The sequence below is a fragment of the Schistocerca piceifrons genome, chromosome 4 (genome assembly GCF_021461385.2).
Source record: "Schistocerca piceifrons isolate TAMUIC-IGC-003096 chromosome 4, iqSchPice1.1, whole genome shotgun sequence".
Taxonomy (NCBI): Eukaryota; Metazoa; Arthropoda; class Insecta; order Orthoptera; family Acrididae; genus Schistocerca; species Schistocerca piceifrons.
Genome location: NC_060141.1, coordinates 368,921,865 through 368,940,882, shown reverse-complemented (window position 1 = coordinate 368,940,882; position 19,018 = coordinate 368,921,865).

Below are 19,018 nucleotides of genomic sequence, written 5' to 3'. Positions count from 1 at the left end.
AGTCTTTCCGCTCCCGGGATTGGAATGACTCCTTACCCTCTCCCTTAAAACCCATATCCTTTTGTCTTTCCTTCTCCTTCCCTCTTTCCTGACGAGGCAACCATTGGTTGCGAAAGCTAGAATTTTGTGTGTATGTTTTTGTTTGTTTGTATGTCTATCGACCTGCCAGCGCTTTTGTTTGGTAAGTTTCATCATCTTTCTTTTTAGATATATTCAAATACAGAGATATATAAACAGGCAGAATACGGCACTTTAGTTGGCAATCCCTATATAAGGCAACAAGTGTCTGGCGCAGTTGTTAGATTGGTTACTGCTGCTACTGTGGCAGGTTATTAAGATTTAAGTGAGTTTGAACATGGTGTTGTGGTCAGCGCACTAGCAATGGGATACGGCATCTCTGAGGTAGCGATGAAGTGGCAATTTTCCCATACAACCATTTCACGAGTGTACAGTGAATATCAGGACTTTGGTAAAACATCAAATCTCTGACGTCACTGTGCCCGGGAAAAGATCCTAGAAGAACGGGACCAACGATGACTGAAGAGAATTGTTCAACATGACAGAAGTGCAACCCTTCTGCAAATTGTTGCAGGTTTCAGTTCTGGGCCATCAACAAGTGTCAGTGTTCGAACCATTCTACAAAACATCATCGATATGGGCTTTCGGAGCCAATGACCCTCTCGTATACCCTTCATGACTGCACAAACAAAGCTTCACACCTCGCCTGGGCCCGTCAACACTGACTTTGGACTGTTGACTGGAAACATGTTGCCTGGCCGGACAAGTCTCGTTTCAAATTGTGTCAAGAGGATGGAGACAACCTCATGAATCCCTGGACCCTGCATATCAGCAGGGGACTGTTCAAGCTGGTGGAGGCTCTGTAATGGCGTGGGACATGTGCAGTGGGAGTGATGTGGGACCCCTGTTACATCTAGATACGACTCCGACAGGTGACATGTACATAAACATCCTGCCTTATCACCTGCATCCATTCATATCCATTGTGCATTCTGATGGACTTGGGCAATTCTAGCAGGACAATGCAAAACTCGACACATCCAGAATTGCTTCAGAGTGGGTCCAGGAAGACTCTTCTAAGTTTAAACACTTCCACTGGCCATCAAACTCTATACATGAACATTATTGAGCATATCTGATATGCCTTGCAACATGTTGTTCAGAAGAGATCTCCACCCCCTAGTACTCTTTATTTATTTATGGACAGCCCTACAGGATTCATGGTGTTATTTCCCTCCAGCACCACTTCAGACATTAGTCGAGACCATGTCATGTCGTGGCACTTCTTTGTGCTCATGGGAGCCCTACACGTTATTAGGCAGTTGTACCAGTTTTTTTGGCTCTTTATTGTATGTTAAATGTAGAGTTCGGTGTGTTGCAGAACAGCATTCATCCCTGCTGTGGGTTGTGAATTTTTTCAAACACTCCCAGCTCATATCATCAATCATGACACAACTGTACAATCTGATGATCCAGTTCTTCAACCATATCAACGGGAGTTTTGTACATTTCATTTTTGAGATGATACTCAGGCAAAAATACAGAGCATCGGGGGCATGTGATCTTAATGGCCAAGGTGAAGTCTGTTTTTGATCTATCCAGCTTTGACTGTATGAGTGCATAAGGCATAATTTTATATCAGCTGAAAATGTGCCAGTGCCTCATCATGCGTGTACCACATTCTCCAATATTACACAAGCTAAGCTACATGGGTGAAATTTGATTTCAGTCACATGTGTACTAACTAGGAGAACTCATAACCACACATTAACAATTTGTTCTTCTGTTTTTGTATGCTTTTGCATTGTCAGTTTTCACTGTTAATTGTGATACAGCCTGTATATTTACGAACAAAAATTTTTCACTAAGATTTTTTACAGATCTCGGAAACTATTTTAAACAGAAATGAATTGTTTCTCTTAATATTTAGCACTAGAATAAGATTTAGACATTTATTTCTGTTACAGTTGAATGTATACGTAGTACTTATTTAAAAAGAAAAGTCATCCTGTATCCACAATCACTAGGGTTAAATTTATTTTTAAAGGTCTTAAAAAAGAGGCCAGTTGGGTTGGCAGGGGGAGTGGGGGGGGGGGGGGGGGGGCAAAATTATGTGTCACTTTTGTGGAATCAGCCCTGTTAGCAATGCCATCTGCAGGCCCACATAATGAGACATTTCTAGTTGCAAAGCAGACAAAATTATATGTTTTTACTAACTTATCCACTTTTTGTCCCCTCAGCTTACTATCCACATGGGTCCTTAGGAACTTCATTCACAAAACCTCAACAAATGTGTGTCCATTGACCACGGGGGCCTCATACCTGTAAGTGATTTTCATCTATATTTGTGTTGAACCGCATAATATGAGTCTTTGTAGGATAAAGTGTTACCATGATTGCTTTGTATCAGTTATGATATCATTATTCTCCTGGTTGTGCCATGTACAAATGTGTTTGGATCCTTTATTGATAGACTAATGTCATAATTTTTGAAGAATTCTGCAGGTCTTGTATAAATAATTGATGTAGGTAAAAAGGAGGAGTATGCTAAGCACCAAACCATTGGGATACCATATTTAATGTTTACACATTTCAGAGTTGGTTTTATTTCTGTTGATAAATTATAAATGTGTCTCTCAGTTTTCGTCGGTAAGATAAGACTTTATCCATCAAGAGCTTGGGCAACTAGCAGCAGGTTCAGGGTGTGAGCACAGTATGTGACTCTATCGCAGCAGTTGTCCAGTCAACAGCAGTGGCCACGTGGTGGTAGGTGCACACACTACCATTCAAGTTCACTAAGTTTAATTTTATGATTCACACAACTGAAGGCCTTAGCAAGATTACAGAAAATGCCAACAGCATAGTTTCAGTAGGTTGCTACTCACCATAAGAGGATACAATGAGTCACAGACAGGAACAAGAAAAAGACTGCTACAATATTTAAGCTTTTGGACAAAGTCCTTCTTCTGGAGTAGGAAACACACAAACATTCACACGAACACAACTCTAACACTCCATGTCTGACTACCTGTTATTTCATCCTGGACTTTCCATTGTTTGATTTTGTCCAGCAGCATAGTTTTTCACATTTAATTATCTCAGAGCAGCGTTTGTAAGATCATATATTTGTTTCTCAGTGGATAAGCCCCTATGAAGACCAAAAGTGTGCTGTTGTAAACAAATAGATTGTTCAATATTGTTATAAGCTACTTTCTAAAGAAAACTGAGAATGTGGGAGCAAGGGATATGAATTTGCAACTAAAAGTCACTTACTTGTCTCCACTTCTGTAAATTAGTGTTACTCCGACATACTTCAACCTTTCAGAAAATGCTCCTTAACTCATTGACTAGTTACAAATATTAGTCAAGTAAGATGCTACCAAGTCTGCAGAAGATTTTGCTACTTCAACTGAAATACCATCATAGTTAGAAGAGTTATTGCTTTTGAGAGAAGTAATCATTTTTGTGATCTCTTTGGCAGTTGATCTGGATAAAGTGATGTCTGATGGTGGAGTTATCAGTGCCTGTTTAAGTAAGTCTAATGGATCTGATTTCAAATGTTCATTTTTGTACCTGTGTTTACAGCTCTTGTTTGGTAGAATTCACTGAATTTAGTGGCCAATATTTGAATTTAACATCGTACTTGTTGTTACTATTGTCATCAGGCAGTTCAGTATCATTTTTGATGGATTTATTTGTTTCATAGTCTAGAATGACCCACATTTGCTTGGGTTTGTTCTTGAACCTTTCAATCTTTTGTGCATAATACATGATATTATTTGTGTACTGGAATTCATAAACAATTTACAATGAATGTATTTATGTATTTCAGCATTAATGGTTTATGAGCGTATTGGGGAAAATTTTAATTTAATTTTTGTTTTTTTGTTTTTTAATTTCAGATCAATACTTTTAGTCATAATAATGTAGCAAATTTTCACATTCACGAAACATCCTAACCAGAGTTTCCCCAAATAAATTTTTCCTTCAATTTCCCTATTTCCAGACAAGTTTTAGCATTTTTCCCTGACAGATTTTGAGATCTCAAGGGTAAGTAAAGACATAAGTTGACAAAAATTGTAAGGATTTCTGTATTTCTCTCCCATGTGAGCAAAACTAACATCAACATCTTTTGTAATGAAATATTTTTAGATGGGGAAAGCAAGCCAAATGGTATGTGTGTTTCATTAAGACCACTGTTATGTTTTTCAATAAAATGAAACACATCTGGTGACAAAAATACACATTTCCTTGGAGTTGCAAGAAAGATTCAGATTTAAAACACCTTCACTGATTTCAGAAATAACTTCAGAATAAAGCAGGCCTCTTGAAAGAAGTGTAGAAGGCAATGAAGAGTTGTGTAAACCAACAGTATTGGTGACCGCCAATAAAATGTTGGTTCTGCTATGTTCGTATTGTTGATTATTACCCACTGTGTTATGTCTATTATTTTACAGGTATTGTGTGATTTTTCTTTTGAGAAATATGTGAGTATAGTGTACAAACTGCCAGAATTTTTTTTTCTTCTTGTCGTCCATAGTTTCTAATATATAAACTACTTTTGAAGTTCCAAAATTTAGTACAATAAATGTCTACAAAACACCACCGTACAATGTACTTGCGGTGAGACAGTCACAATTCCTGAAATCCATTGCCCGTGGCCTCTGGCCTGCTGAGGAGCACCTCGGTCTTGGGTCCATGGATAAACCACAAGAAACCACCGCATTATGCCACACACAAACAACCTGGTCTCCAGACAGATTGGTGAGACTAGAAGAGCACGGTCTGCACATTAGTGGGAAACAATGGGCTTCAGATCGGCAGGCCTAGTCCATTAGGGATACCCACAGAAATGGCCTGCAGTTTTGGCCCATCACAGAAATCAACTCGTTTGAGCAGTTATTCACATGTCACAAACAGCATGTTGATGAAATGAGACCGCAGTGATATATCCATGCAACAGATTACTTGCGCAAATACTCTAAGAATCAATACTAATGAGGATAGGTAGCAACACAGCGTAAAGAGTCTACTGAGCCGCAGACAGGCACATAGAAAAGACAATCGCACTCTCACAAATAAATTTTCAGCCATAGCCTTTGTCAAAAATGAGAGCACACACAAATTCACACAATCACTCAGGCGCAACTCATGCACATGACTGCCGTTACTGGCCACTGTGTCAACTACCTCTGAGAATCAAATCCAAACAAACAATTCCTCATGCCTCCCTGCTTCTCATTGGCAGCTACTAGGCTAGGGGCAAGAAGTGGTGGCAGCACTGACTGCAAGCTGAGGGGAGTGGTAGGAAGAGGAGAAGCAGTAAGAATGGGGGATTAGGAAAGCAGCGCATGTTCTCAGCTGTGCCCAGCCAGCGACAATGCATGACATATCAGTAAACCAACTATTTCATCTACTGAGACAAAAACGAGATTTTTCCAGCTTTTTTTCCAAATTTCCCTGATATTTCCTTGATTTCCCTGACATGTTCGAAATTCTGTGATAGTCCCTGATTTCCAGTACGTGTGGCAACACAGCTAATACTATTTTGAACGAACAGACTGGCCTAAAAAAGTTAATTAAAAATTTCACCAGTATTCTCATTTTGACATTTAGTTCTGAAGTACATTCCTTTGTTTCAAAATTTTGTTAACATAGATAACAGGATTAAGAAATTACATTACATAATCTATGAAATAAACAACTAAATCAATATCTTTGGATGTTTAGCACATTCCTGTGTACATAGATAATTAAGTGGCTGTTACTGGCAAAAGTCTTCAGCACATGCTAAGAAACCAGTGTACAGGGTGGTCAGAAACAGTCTGGAAAGCTTTTAAGGATGTTGCTGAGCAATAATTGTGAAGAAAAAGTTTTTGTACTTCCACTGTGTCTGATTTAATTAGAATCGAATTGGCCAATCAGGATGTTGTGTGCACAAATTCCAGTAGCCTGCCAGATACAATTAACATCAGCTGTGCTCATAGCATATATAACAGCACACAAGACTGCTCAAACATTGGCTCAGTGGCTCGGGTTCAGCCCTAATTAGTATTCCAGGAACAATTTTTGTATTGTTCTCTCGTTCAGTTTTAGGAAACCAAACAAAGAACAGCTGAGGTGAGAGGACACGCAGTAGCAGCACTTGTCTGATAAACAGTAAATTAATTTAGTCTTTGTTTTTCTTCCATATGCTTCTGCAAAGAGTGAATTACACGTGTGTATTTTGCTGTGTGTGCCAGTAGACAGCATACAGTTTAGATCAGTGCATTCTAGTTTGAATATTTATCTTGTGCAGTAACTTTTCAGTAAACAGGATTTCTAATAATAGTTATGTGTAAATACACTCCTGGAAATTGAAATAAGAACACCGTGAATTCATTGTCCCAGGAAGGGGAAACTTTATTGACACATTCCTGGGGTCAGATACATCACATGATCACACTGACAGAACCACAGGCACATAGACACAGGCAACAGAGCATGCACAATGTCGGCGCTAGTACAGTGTATATCCACCTTTCGCAGCAATGCAGGCTGCTATTCTCCCATGGAGACAATCGTAGAGATGCTGGATGTATTCCTGTGGAACGGCTCGCCATGCCATTTCCACCTGGCGCCTCAGTTGGACCAGCGTTCGTGCTGGACGTGCAGACCGCGTGAGACGACGCTTCATCCAGTCCCAAACATGCTCAATGGGGGACAGATCCGGAGATCTTGCTGGCCAGGGTAGTTGACTTACACCTTCTAGAGCACATTGGGTGGCACGGGATACATGCGGACGTGCATTGTCCTGTTGGAACAGCAAGTTCCCTTGCCGGTCTAGGAATGGTAGAACGATGGGTTCGATGACGGTTTGGATGTACCGTGCACTATTCAGTGTCCCCTCGACGATCACCAGTGGTGTACGGCCAGTGTAGGAGATCGCTCCCCACACCATGATGCCGGGTGTTGGCCCTGTGTGCCTCGGTCGTATGCAGTCCTGATTGTGGCGCTCACCTGCACGGCGCCAAACACGCATACGACTATCATTGGCACCAAGGCAGAAGCGACTCTCATCGCTGAAGACGACACGTCTCCATTCGTCCCTCCATTCACGCCTGTCGCGACACCACTGGAGGCGGGCTGCACGATGTTGGGGCGTGAGCGGAAGACGGCCTAACGGTGTGCGGGACCGTAGCCCAGCTTCATGGAGACGGTTGCGAATGGTCCTCGCCGATACCCCAGGAGCAACAGTGTCCCTAATTTGCTGGGAAGTGGCGGTGCGGTCCCCTACGGCACTGCGTAGGATCCTACGGTCTTGGCGTGGATCCGTGCGTCGCTGCGGTCCGGTCCCAGGTCGACGGGCACGTGCACCTTCCGCCGACCACTGGCGACAACATCGATGTACTGTGGAGACCTCACGCCCCACGTGTTGAGCAATTCGGTGGTACGTCCACCCGGCCTCCCGCATGCCCACTATACGCCCTCGCTCAAAGTCCGTCAACTGCACATACGGTTCACGTCCACGCTGTCGCGGCATGCTACCAGTGTTAAAGACTGCGATGGAGCTCCGTATGCCACGGCAAACTGGCCGACACTGACGGCGGCAGTGCACAAATGCTGCGCAGCTAGCGCCATTCGACGGCCAACACCGCGGTTCCTGGTGTGTCCGCTGTGCCGTGCGTGTGATCATTGCTTGTACAGCCCTCTCACAGTGTCCGGAGCAAGTATGGTGGGTCTGACACACCGGTGTCAATGTGTTCTTTTTTCCATTTCCAGGAGTGTACATCAACTTCAGTAGAGAACTTTATTTCTGTTTAGTAGTGTACAGTCTCAGAATACTGCAAGAAATCTGCACAGCAACTTTTAGGGTTACTTTCTTCTCTGTTGGTATATTTTGTATACATTTCAAACTCAGCAGCACAATTTCATGCCTTATTTCTATTTCATACACAGTATGATTTGGCTAGGGACTGTGCTTGTTGTGAGTGGACACAAGGAGAGTTGGCTGCTGTCTGTAAACAGTTGGAAGCTGCATTTGCCACCATCAAAAAGCTTCTAGCTAATGTTCAAAGTTGCAGTGACGTCAGGACGCCAGTGACAAGACCTGCGACACCTTTGATGCCACTGGAATCCCCTGGTGACCTGGCTTCTGATACGCAACATCTGACTGGTCCATCCTCACTCCAGAGTGGGTGGCAGACAGTGGTGGTTTCGCTTGTTACTGGGTGGAATGCAAAAGAGGGAGCAGGCCGTGCGGCTGGCTTCCTCTGTCTTAGCTACAGGTACGAGGTGCTACCTAGTGTTGATGATAACTCTGAGCGAGCATGGGGTGCCTCTCCTGTTGGGCCAGCGGTCGATTTTCCTGCCCAGTCCAGACAAGTACAGAGGTTAGGTATGCTTGTCATCGAGTGCTACAATGCTAGGTGGTTGATGGAGCCCCTCAGGGAGATAGAAGGCAAGGCGGGAAAGAATTCCACTGTGCATTCGGTATGTTTGCCAGGAGGTCTCATCCATGATGTGGAGAAGGCACTGCCGGCGGCTATTGAGCAAATTTGGTGCAACCGGCTGCATTTAGTGGCACATGTCGGCACGAATAACGCCTGCCGTTTGGGTTCTGAGGCCATCCCTGGCTCCTTTTGGTGGCTGGCTGATTTGGTGAAGGCAACTAGCAGCTCTCATGGAGTGCAGGCTAAACAGTCTATTTGTAGCATCGTACCCAGGGTTGATTGCGGTCCTCTGGTTTGGAGGAGAGTGGAAGGTCTAAACCAGAGGCTCAGAGTCTGCAATGATATCGGATGCGAATGTCTCAACCTCCGCTATTGGGTGCATAATTGTAGGGTTCTCCTTAATAGGCCAGGCATGCACTACACACTGGAAGTGGCTACTAGGGTAGTGGACTATGTGTGGCATGCATATGGGGCGTTTTTAGGTTAGAGAACCCCTCACTTGGAATCAAAGACGATTTGCCTGTTAAAAAAGTCACAGTGAGCTCAGAGAATCTTGGCCCTTGCAGATCAGAGAAATAAGAGATTATTATGACTTTAGTAAACTGCATGGGCATCCAAGGAGAGATCCCAGAATTAGTATCACTTACTGAAGATTATAATGCACAGACAGTATTGGGAACAGAAAGCTGGTTGAAACCAGCCTTCAATGACACCGAAATCCTAAGTTCAGATTGGAATATTTATTGAAAGGATAAGTTAGTCACCAGTGGTGGTGGCGTGTTTATTGCAGTAAAAAATTTGATAAAATGTAGCAAGGTTATCATGGATTCTGAATGTGAATTAATCTGGGTGAAACTATCAAAGAACGGTCAAAAATGGTGATCGGATGCTTTTATAGACAACCTGGGTCAGGATCCGTAGTTGTAGAGCGCACCAGACAGAATTTGCAGAATATCATTAGTAATTTTCCTGCTCATGCTGTTGTAATATAGAGTGACTTCAAGTTGCCAGGTATATATTGGGAGTAGTATGCCATTAAAACTGGTGCCAGAGAAAGGGATTTGTGTGGTATTGTTCTCTATGTGTTGTCTGAAAATTACCTTGAGCAGATAGTTGGAGAACCAACTCATGAGGGCAACTTCTTAGACCTTCAAATGGTTCAAATGGCTCTGAGCACTATAGGACTTAACATCTTAGGTCATCAGTCCCCTAGAACTTAGAACTATTTAAACCTAACTAACCTAAGGACATCACACACATCCATGCCCAAGGCAGGATTCGAATCTGCGACCGTAGTGGTCGCGCGGTTCCAGACTGTAGCGCCTAGAACCGCTCGGCCACCACGGCCGGCTTCTTAGACCTCCTGGCAACAAACAGACCTGAGCTTATCGAATCAGTGATCATAACGCTGTGATAGAATCTATGATGATGGGTCCTACAAGGAATGTTAAGAAAGGTAGGAAGATATATTTGCTCAGCAAGGGTGACAGGATACAAATTTCAGAATATCTTAGTAGTCGGCATGAAATATTTGATGATGAGGACGAAGGTGTGGAGAACAAATGGAAAAAATTCAAAGGCATCGTTCAGTATGTCCTAGACAAGTGTGTTCTGAGTAAGGTTTTAAGATCCATCATGGTTTAATAGCCATGTTAGAAAAGCGCTATGTAAACAAAGAGCACTTCATCTCAGATTCAAGAGAAGTAAAAACCTGTCTGACAAACAAAAGCTGAACAAAGCGAAAATGAGCATAAGGAGAGCAATGAGAGAAGCATTCAATGATTTTGAAAGGAAGAAGTTGTCAACCGATATGAGTAAAAACCATAAGAGATTTTGATCATATGTAAAATCAGTAGGTGGGTGAAAATCATCAATTCATTCTCTCAGTGACCACACCGGCACCGAAACGGAAGATAACAGTGAGAAGGCCGAATACTGAATATGGTCTTTCGAAGTTGTTTCATTGCGAAAGATCGTGACACTGTCCCTCCTTTCAATCGTCATATGAACATTGAAATGGCAGATATTGAGATAACTGATCGCAGAACTGAAAAGCAGCTACAATCACTTGATAGTGGGAAGGCGTCAGGACCAGATGAGATACTTATAAGATTCTATAAAGATTATGCGAAAGAACTTCCTCCCCTTCTAGCAGTAATTTATAGTGGATTGCTTGAGCAACGAAAGGTACCTAACAACTGGAAAAAAGCGCAGGTCATTCCCATTTTTAAGAAAGTTCATAAGACAGATCTGCACAATTATAGATCTATAGCATTGATGTCAATCTGCTGGAGAATTATGGAACATGTTTTATGCTCAAGAATTATGACTATTTGAAAATGAACATCTCCTCTATAAAAATCAACATGGATTCCGCAAAAGAGATCCTGCAAAACTCAGCTCACTGTTCCTCTATGAGATCCACAGTGCAATGGACAATGGCACTCAGGTTGATTCTGTGTTCCTGGATTTCAGTAAGGCATTTGACACTGCCCTGCATTGCCATTTAATGAAAAAAAATAAAGAGCTTACAGAGTATCAGAGTGGACTTGGGACTGAATTCAAGACTTTTTTGCAGATGGAACTCAACACTTCGCTCTTAACGGAACAAAATGGACAGGTGTAAAGGTAATATCCGGAGTTCCACAGAGAAGTGTGATAGGACGGTTGCTGTTTACAATATATATAAATGATCTAGCAGAAAGCGTCGGATACTCTTTAAGACTGTTCACAGATTGTAACACCAGAAATGCAAATCATCCTATTTCCATTTATTATACTATAAATTTTTTTCCTTATTTTGTCACCTGAAGATATGACATTTCCATCTCTTTTGTATTTTTACTCTGGGTCTTGCCTAGGGAAAACTATGCTACTGAACGATTATACCGATAGGTCATGTGGAGAACCAAAGTGTTACGATCTTTGAGAGTGTTAACTCTGCCGCGTGGAGTGCAAGCAGAGGGAGTCTGGCTGGATTAGGGCGGTGGAGCAGGTGTGTTGTGTGACGCTCCCACGAGTTGCCGCGCTTTCGGGGTTTGGCAGCATGTAATTGTGCTCGAATTCCTATGATAGTTTCTGAACGGTGTCGCGGACGGGAAGCATTAGCTGGCACACATCAAGAGCCCGTTTCGTCTGGTGACCGTGTCGAGAAGAAGACGCGCCAACATCCAGCTTCTGCAACAGTGACAGCCGACAATGAGTGACTGTCGCCACCTCCTCGATCGACGACTTCAAACCTTCAATCAACCAACCAGGAAGACTAAAAGCACGTAAAGTTTTAGAACTGTATGGCAGACCTCAGCTTTTCAAACTGTTGCATCAAAATTACAGCAAGTTAGCATGAACCTTAGTTGCTCATTGTCCCAATTGCATTACCAAGCAGGGTCCCTTCCTTTTCCGAAATGATCCCGAGTGTCGAAATTCAAACGCCAGCATTAAAGTAGTATCATTCCATTTCACTGCTTTGATTCCAAAGTTCAGTTAAGGTATTCATAGCTGGCTACAATATTTAGATTACACAAGCACAAATTAAGAGTGCGAGTTTTGTTACCATATTTTAGCTTACCTGCGACTGCTGCTCAGCTTGGTACGTACTAAATTTTACTATTGTTAATTGTTCAGAATCATTTAATTCAAGTTCAAAGTTAAATCTCTTATTTCTAAATTGCATAGATTCAAGTAGCTTTTGAAATGATTGTTGAGGTAGCCCAAGACTAACCTTATTTTATTGAATTTCATAGTGCGTCAGAAACAAAGTTCACTATTAATTTCAGTCACTAAATTAACTTTCAATTTTCCAGTTTTATTAATTCTTTTGCTAAATTAAGTCAGAGTGTAGCGAAATTTAATACTTCTGACAAACATTCAGTTTTCACACAGCACGTGTCAACCTTCAGTTGCCATGCTTTTAGTGCTAATTATATGTGTATTAATCTTTCATTTTCAGTTATTATAGTAGTTGTCCCAAATCTCAAATCTCTAATTAACGCCAGTTAATTGTTAATGTAATGACTGCACATTTGCTTTCTTTATTAACTTTAGCACTTTTCAAAATTAATTTCCACCAGTTTCATTTAGATGTAACCCTTTCCTCCCTCTTTACCGACAGATTAACTTCGGTGACGATTGCTTATCCCAAATTTCCATTAGGTACACACAGTTTAATTTTTACTGTCATTAAGGTCGATAAGTGAGGGGGAGGTTACACGTGGCGACCTGGTGACAGGACAATCTTCGGATTTGAGGTTGTTCTCAACATGAATTTTGCATTGTGCAAATCTCGTAACAAAGTATTGGTTACGAACAGGTCGTTATGCCAACGAGAATAAGTAGTGGGATGAATCCTAATTAGATTTGAGATTTGTCATTTATATTGAAAATTTGTAAAATGAGTGAAGGCAACAATTACCAGAATTTGGTAGACTTGGGTACGGAACAATCGGTCGATCAGTGGGAAACGCGCATCGCGGAACCCATTGTTCAGGGGCAGGCAGCTAGAATGAAAGACGCGACCGCCGAAACGCAACAAAGAGCAGAAATGGAATTCCAAACTTTAGAAAAGGTTTTGGAATCGGGAGCGAAAATCAAATCTGAACCCCTTGATGACGAATACGGGGGGACATATATAGAGGAACAAGCTACGGAAGTAAAACTGGTAGTTTCCGGGAATTTAACTGATTTATTGAATGTTTTGATTAACGAAATGAAGAGTCAATCAGCAGAAATTAAACCTCAGTCTGAAAAAATTGACAGGAAGCTAGACATGTTGTTAACAACAATGTTGGAGTTGTTAACACAAAAGTTGATAAAATCATAGAAGATATTGTTGTGATTAATACCGAAATCAGTAATCTTAAACAGGAAATGATAAGTGTTCAGGCGGAAATTGCGAGCATAAATACTCGTTTTGATTCCGAAATTAGCAGAATCGAGAAAAGTGTAGGAGAAGCAGTTGCTCCGATCATCGAGAATAAGGTGACGGAACAAATTCAATTAGTGAAAAAAGAGGATCAACAGAATGCGGAAACTTTAAAGGCTTTAGTATCTGAGGTAGATACTAAAGTGAGGAAGCAGGCTAATACCTACGAAGAGTAAAAGAGGGAAGTGGAAACGCTTGCGACAACCACTTGCCAAGTTATTACGAGAGTGTCGGAATTAGAAAAGAAACTTGACGAAAAACAGAGCTATGTGCCACTCTGTGCTCATAGTTCGGAATTGTTGACGAAAGAGGAGCGGTTTGACCCCTTGAAAAAAGGCGGTATACACGTGACAGATTTCATTAAAAATTGTGAAAGAGTTTTACCCAGATCATGGACTAATGAGAGAAAAATTAATGCGGTTATTGACGTGTTGGCTGGTGATGCCAAGCGTTGGGGCTTAAACCTCAACATCACGAACCTGACTTTCGACAAGTTTAAAAATTTGTTTCTGGCTGAATACTGGTCAGAGCAAAAACAACATAGAGTCTGGTGTGAATTTGTCGTATTGAGGCCTCTCGATGTGAGAAGCAATTACAGGACAATCAATGATTTCCTGGAGAGAGTTGAGGACAATTGGCACAATAATGGTGATAATGGTAGAGGCCATGGTAAAAACAACGCGTACCACAACAACCACAACAACGATAACCATTGTAATAATGCATACCGCAACCTTGGCCGCAACACTAATAGTGGTTCGGACTGTAATGACAATCAGTACAATGCAAATAATAACAGGAGTGACGGAAACCAGTATACTAGTGTGATACGGGCTTCACAGAATAATAATAATGCCAGAGGGTGTGATCAGCCGCCTCAGCAGCATCTGGGGAGCGTATCTGCTGGGACGAGACAGGGAAACCATTAGCCGCGCCGGTGAGGGGCCGACCGGGCGTGGTGAAATTTTGGCGGCCCAATAGCAGTAGAAAACCGAGGTGTCGTCGTTATGAAAATTCCGTATGGAATAATCAATGGCGGGAGAGTGTGCCAGTGTTAGGAGAAAGGAGTGCGCCCACAAGTAGTAGATCAGTTGTAGACATGGCAGTAGAAAATACATTCACTGTCAGTGAGAACAATTTAAGTAGTGTTCCGGAAATTGATTATAAAGTGGCAGCTGTAACACCCACAGCGGAACTGGAGATTGAGTTTAAGAATGATTCGCAATTGTTGAGAGAAGATCAGATGTCGGATAACACGTTCGTCGTCGAGCGAGGGGATGCAGAGAGGGATGAGGTCTGGTTAAGGCAGTTCGGTCGCTTATAAGATGAACTAAGAGATTATAGGGGCCTGTACGGGAGAAGTGTTGATGGGGAGCACAGGCAGGATTTGCCGCGTCTCGCCCCGCAGGAAGATAGTGGTTGTGAAGTGATAGAAAGTTCTGGTCCTAACCGGCAGACTTTACCAGAAATAGTTGGTGTTGATGGGGAGCACGAGCAAGATTCGTCGTGGTTCGTCCCGCAGGAGTTTGATGTTGAAGTAGTAACGGAAAGTTCTGGCCCTAACCGGCAGATCTTACCGAAAGTTATAGTGGTAGAAGTAGCCGACCCATCCGACGCAAAACTCCAGTTTAAACATTGCGAGAGTATTAAGGAGAAAGATTCCGAGAATTTTAGTGATAGGCGGACACGATTGGTAGAAAAGCACGTAGATTACAACGTGTATGAGGTTAGAGCTGACGTTATACGGTCGGACAATGGCAGTGTGGGTTGCGCCGATCCAGAGGAAGTAATTGCAGATACTACTGGGCACATTCCACCAGGTAGATTGGCAGATGAGATCAATCTGGCCAAAGAGGAATCAATGAAGGTGACAATTAGTGAACTGATAGCAAAGCAACACTCACTAGTTGATGAATTACAGGAAAAGGTTTCGGTATTGGAGGCGAAGCTACAGACTAAGCCTCAGGACAAACGTGTTGAAATTAAAACTGTATGTGAACAGAGGCTGAAAAAGCCGCCAGATAAGCAGGATTTAGGATCAAAGCCGGATGGTTTTTTCTGGAAAGCAAAACTTTGACATGTATGTCACAAGATAAAACAATAGTAGTCAGTTTTGGCGAGGTGGGAGACAGTGTGCATAGGCAATACCAGTCTATACACATTGTGAACTGGCTGGATGCCATTGACGTAGGCATGAATTTGAACTACTGTAATGCGAGGAATCTCGGCATTGACAATAGTGTAGAAAGTGAATTGGAAAGTATTGTAGATGACAGAAGTAAAAGTTTACTGGAAGAGATAATCAAAGTCCCTCCACGGATTGACATTAGTATTGGTGTGAAAAAAGATCGTTTGTGAGAAATAATGAAGCTAAAAGCCGATGCTCGCATACATTGTCATGACGCTAAAGCGCATTTTGCTAAGTTTGCAATCGAAGACTTAGTACTTGTGTGAGATAGATAATGAAATCTCTAAATTTCAGTTTGTTTATAATGGACCATATAAAGTCATTGGTATACCTCACACAAGTGCTTATTACTTAAAGTGTCCAAGCTCTGGAAAACTATTAGGTATACGTAACATTGTAGACTTGAAATTGTACCAACCAAGGATTGATTAATACCACAGCATGGGTAATTTGTACAGTATGTAAATATAGAGTGTAATATTTAACAATTTGCTAGATTGCCATGCTTTTGCCTGACCAAGAGAACATTAAAGAAGTTGCAATTAATAAGTAATTAATTTTGACTAAATGATTTAAGAGTAACAATTATTAATCAATTGAAAAATCCAAGCTGCTAGTCTAAATTTCCAGCTGAGTCACAGTAGATGAAGGAATGTAAATATGATTTTGTAACCAGCTGTAAGATTTCATAAATATGTGATTTACTAGTCATTGCCGATGTACTTAGATGCTGTTTTAAGTTTCAGGCTAGTACATGCGTGTGATGATGGACAGTGTTGAGTTATCCACTGTGATAGTGTTAATGGACTCCTTGAGATTACTCGGGAGTGAGTTTTTCCAAAAGAATTCAGTGAAACGGACGTTCTGGGAATGCCGTTACACAGGCGAGTGAGATCAAGCATGCCGCACAGGCGGGCGCAACAATACTGGCGAGGCGGAGCCGCTGTCGGCTCTTGTGCTGCTGTCGGCATTCTTTGTACTTGCGGGTATGAAAGGCAGAGTAGTTTTTCTTCCCGGACAACTGATGTGAAAGAATTCTGCTGTCAATATTTATGTTTTTTTCGATCTGCTGAACATTATTTTCGTGTTTAGTATTAAGTGGACTCTCATGGCGAGAACATTAAGTATGAAAAGGTTACATAAAAATGTGTATTCTATGTAATTAATTATTAATTTGTGTATTTTGATCTACCTGTTTTTATGACCACCATGTACTCTGATTAATTTTGTAAATAGTATTCCATTTCTTGATAGTGTTACGAATTTTAATGATTTTAGAATAGCTAAACCATTTTCTATGTTTTCTATGAATTTTAATATGTTGTCAACCTGTTTTATTTTGTGCAAGATGACAGAGTGGAATAAGATTAGGAGTGTCTCCACTCAATTATTATGGTCTAAAAATTGATTTATGGTTAATTAGACGAATGCTAAATTTTGTTGATGTTTTGAGCATATGCATTTCCGCTGTTTCTTTTTTGGGGCATTTTCTGAGTCTGTTTAGGTTACACGAACATCCTCAGACAATGTGGGGCACGTGTAATGCCGGAAATGCATATCCTCCTATTTCCATCTATTGTACTATAAGTTTTTTTCCTTATTTTGTCACCTGAAGATATGACATTTCCATCTCTTTACATATTATAATTGTTTTACTGTTTGTATATATATATTTATCCATTTATGTCGATGTATAATTGGTTTGTTTTGTAAATATTATTTGTATTTTTATTCTGGGTCTTGCCTAGGGAAAACTGTTCTATCGAACGATTACATCGATAGGTCATGTGGAGAACCAAAGTGTTTATGATCTTTGAGAGTGTTAACTCTGCCGCGTGGAGTGCAAGCAGAGGGGAGTCTGGTTGGAGTAGGGCGGTGGAGCAGGTGTGTTGTGTGACGCTCCCATGAGTTTCCGCACTTTTGGGGTTTGGCAGCACGTAATTGCGCTCAACTTGCTATGATAGTTTCTGAGACGGTGTCACGGACGGGAAGCATTAGCTGGCACACATCAAGAGCCCGTTGCGTCTGGTGACCGTGTCGAGAAGAACATCCAGCTTCTGCAACACTGACGGCGCCGACAATGAGTGACTGTCGCCACCTCCTCGATCGACGACTTCAAACCTTCAATCAACCAACCAGGAAGACTAAAAGCACGTAAAGTTATAGAACTGTATGGCAGACCTCAGCTTTTCAAACTGTTGCATCAAAATTACAGCAAGTTAGCATGAACCTTTGTTGCTCATTGTCCCAATTGCATTACCAAGCAGTGTCCCTTCCTTTTCCGAAATGATCCCGAGTGTATTTGAAATTCAAACGCCAGCATTAAAGTAGTATCATTCCATTTCACTGCTGTGATTCCAAAGTTCAGTTAAGGTATTCACAGCTGGCTACAATATTTAGATTACACAAGCACAAATTAAGAGTGCGAGTTTTGTTACCATATTTTAGCTTACCTGCGACTGCTGCTCAGCTTGGTACGTACTAAATTTTACTATTGTTAATTGTTCAGAATCATTTAATTCAAGTTCAAAGTTACATCTCTTATTTCTAAATTGCATAGATTCAAGTAGCTTTTGAAATGATTGTTGAGGTAGCCCAAGACTAACCTTATTTTATTGAATTTCGTAGTGCGTCAGAAACAAAGTTCACTATTAATTTCAGTCACTAAATTAACTTTCAATTTTCCAGTTTTATTAATTCTTTTGCTAAATTAAGTCAGAGTGTAGCGAAATTTATTACTTCTGACAAACATTCAGTTTTCACACAGCATGTGTCAACCTTCAGTTGCCACACTATTAGTGCTAATTATATGTGCATTAATCTTTCATTTTCAGTTATTATAGTAGTTGTCCATAGGACTGGTGACCGTAATTTTCCCCAAATCTCAAATCACTAATTAACGCCAGTTAATTGTTAATGTAACAACTGCACATTTACTTTCTTTGTTAACTTTACCCCTTTTCAAAATTAATTTCCACTAGTTTCATTTGCATTTTTCCTTTCATTTAGATGTAACCCTTTCCTCCTTCTTTATTGACAGATTAACTTCGGTGACGATTGCTTATCCCAAATTTCCATTAGGTACACGCGGTTTAATTTTTACTGTCATTAAGGTCGATAAGTGAGGGGGAGGTTACAAGATGATGCAGTTGTCTATACCAAAGTAGCAACAGCAGAAGATAGTAAGAATTTGCAGAACAAGCTGCAGAGCATTGATGACTCGTGCAGGCTCTGGCAGTTGACCCTGAACGTAAATAAATGTAACATATTGAGCATACATTGGAGAAGAAATCCACTACTGTACAGCTACACTATTGATGACAAACAGCTGGAGACAGCGTCTGCTGTAAAATATCTAGGCATAACTATCCAGAGGAACCTTAAGTGGAATGACCATATAAAATGGATAGTGGAAAAGCGGATACAAGACTCAGATACATCGGAAGAATCTTAAGGAAA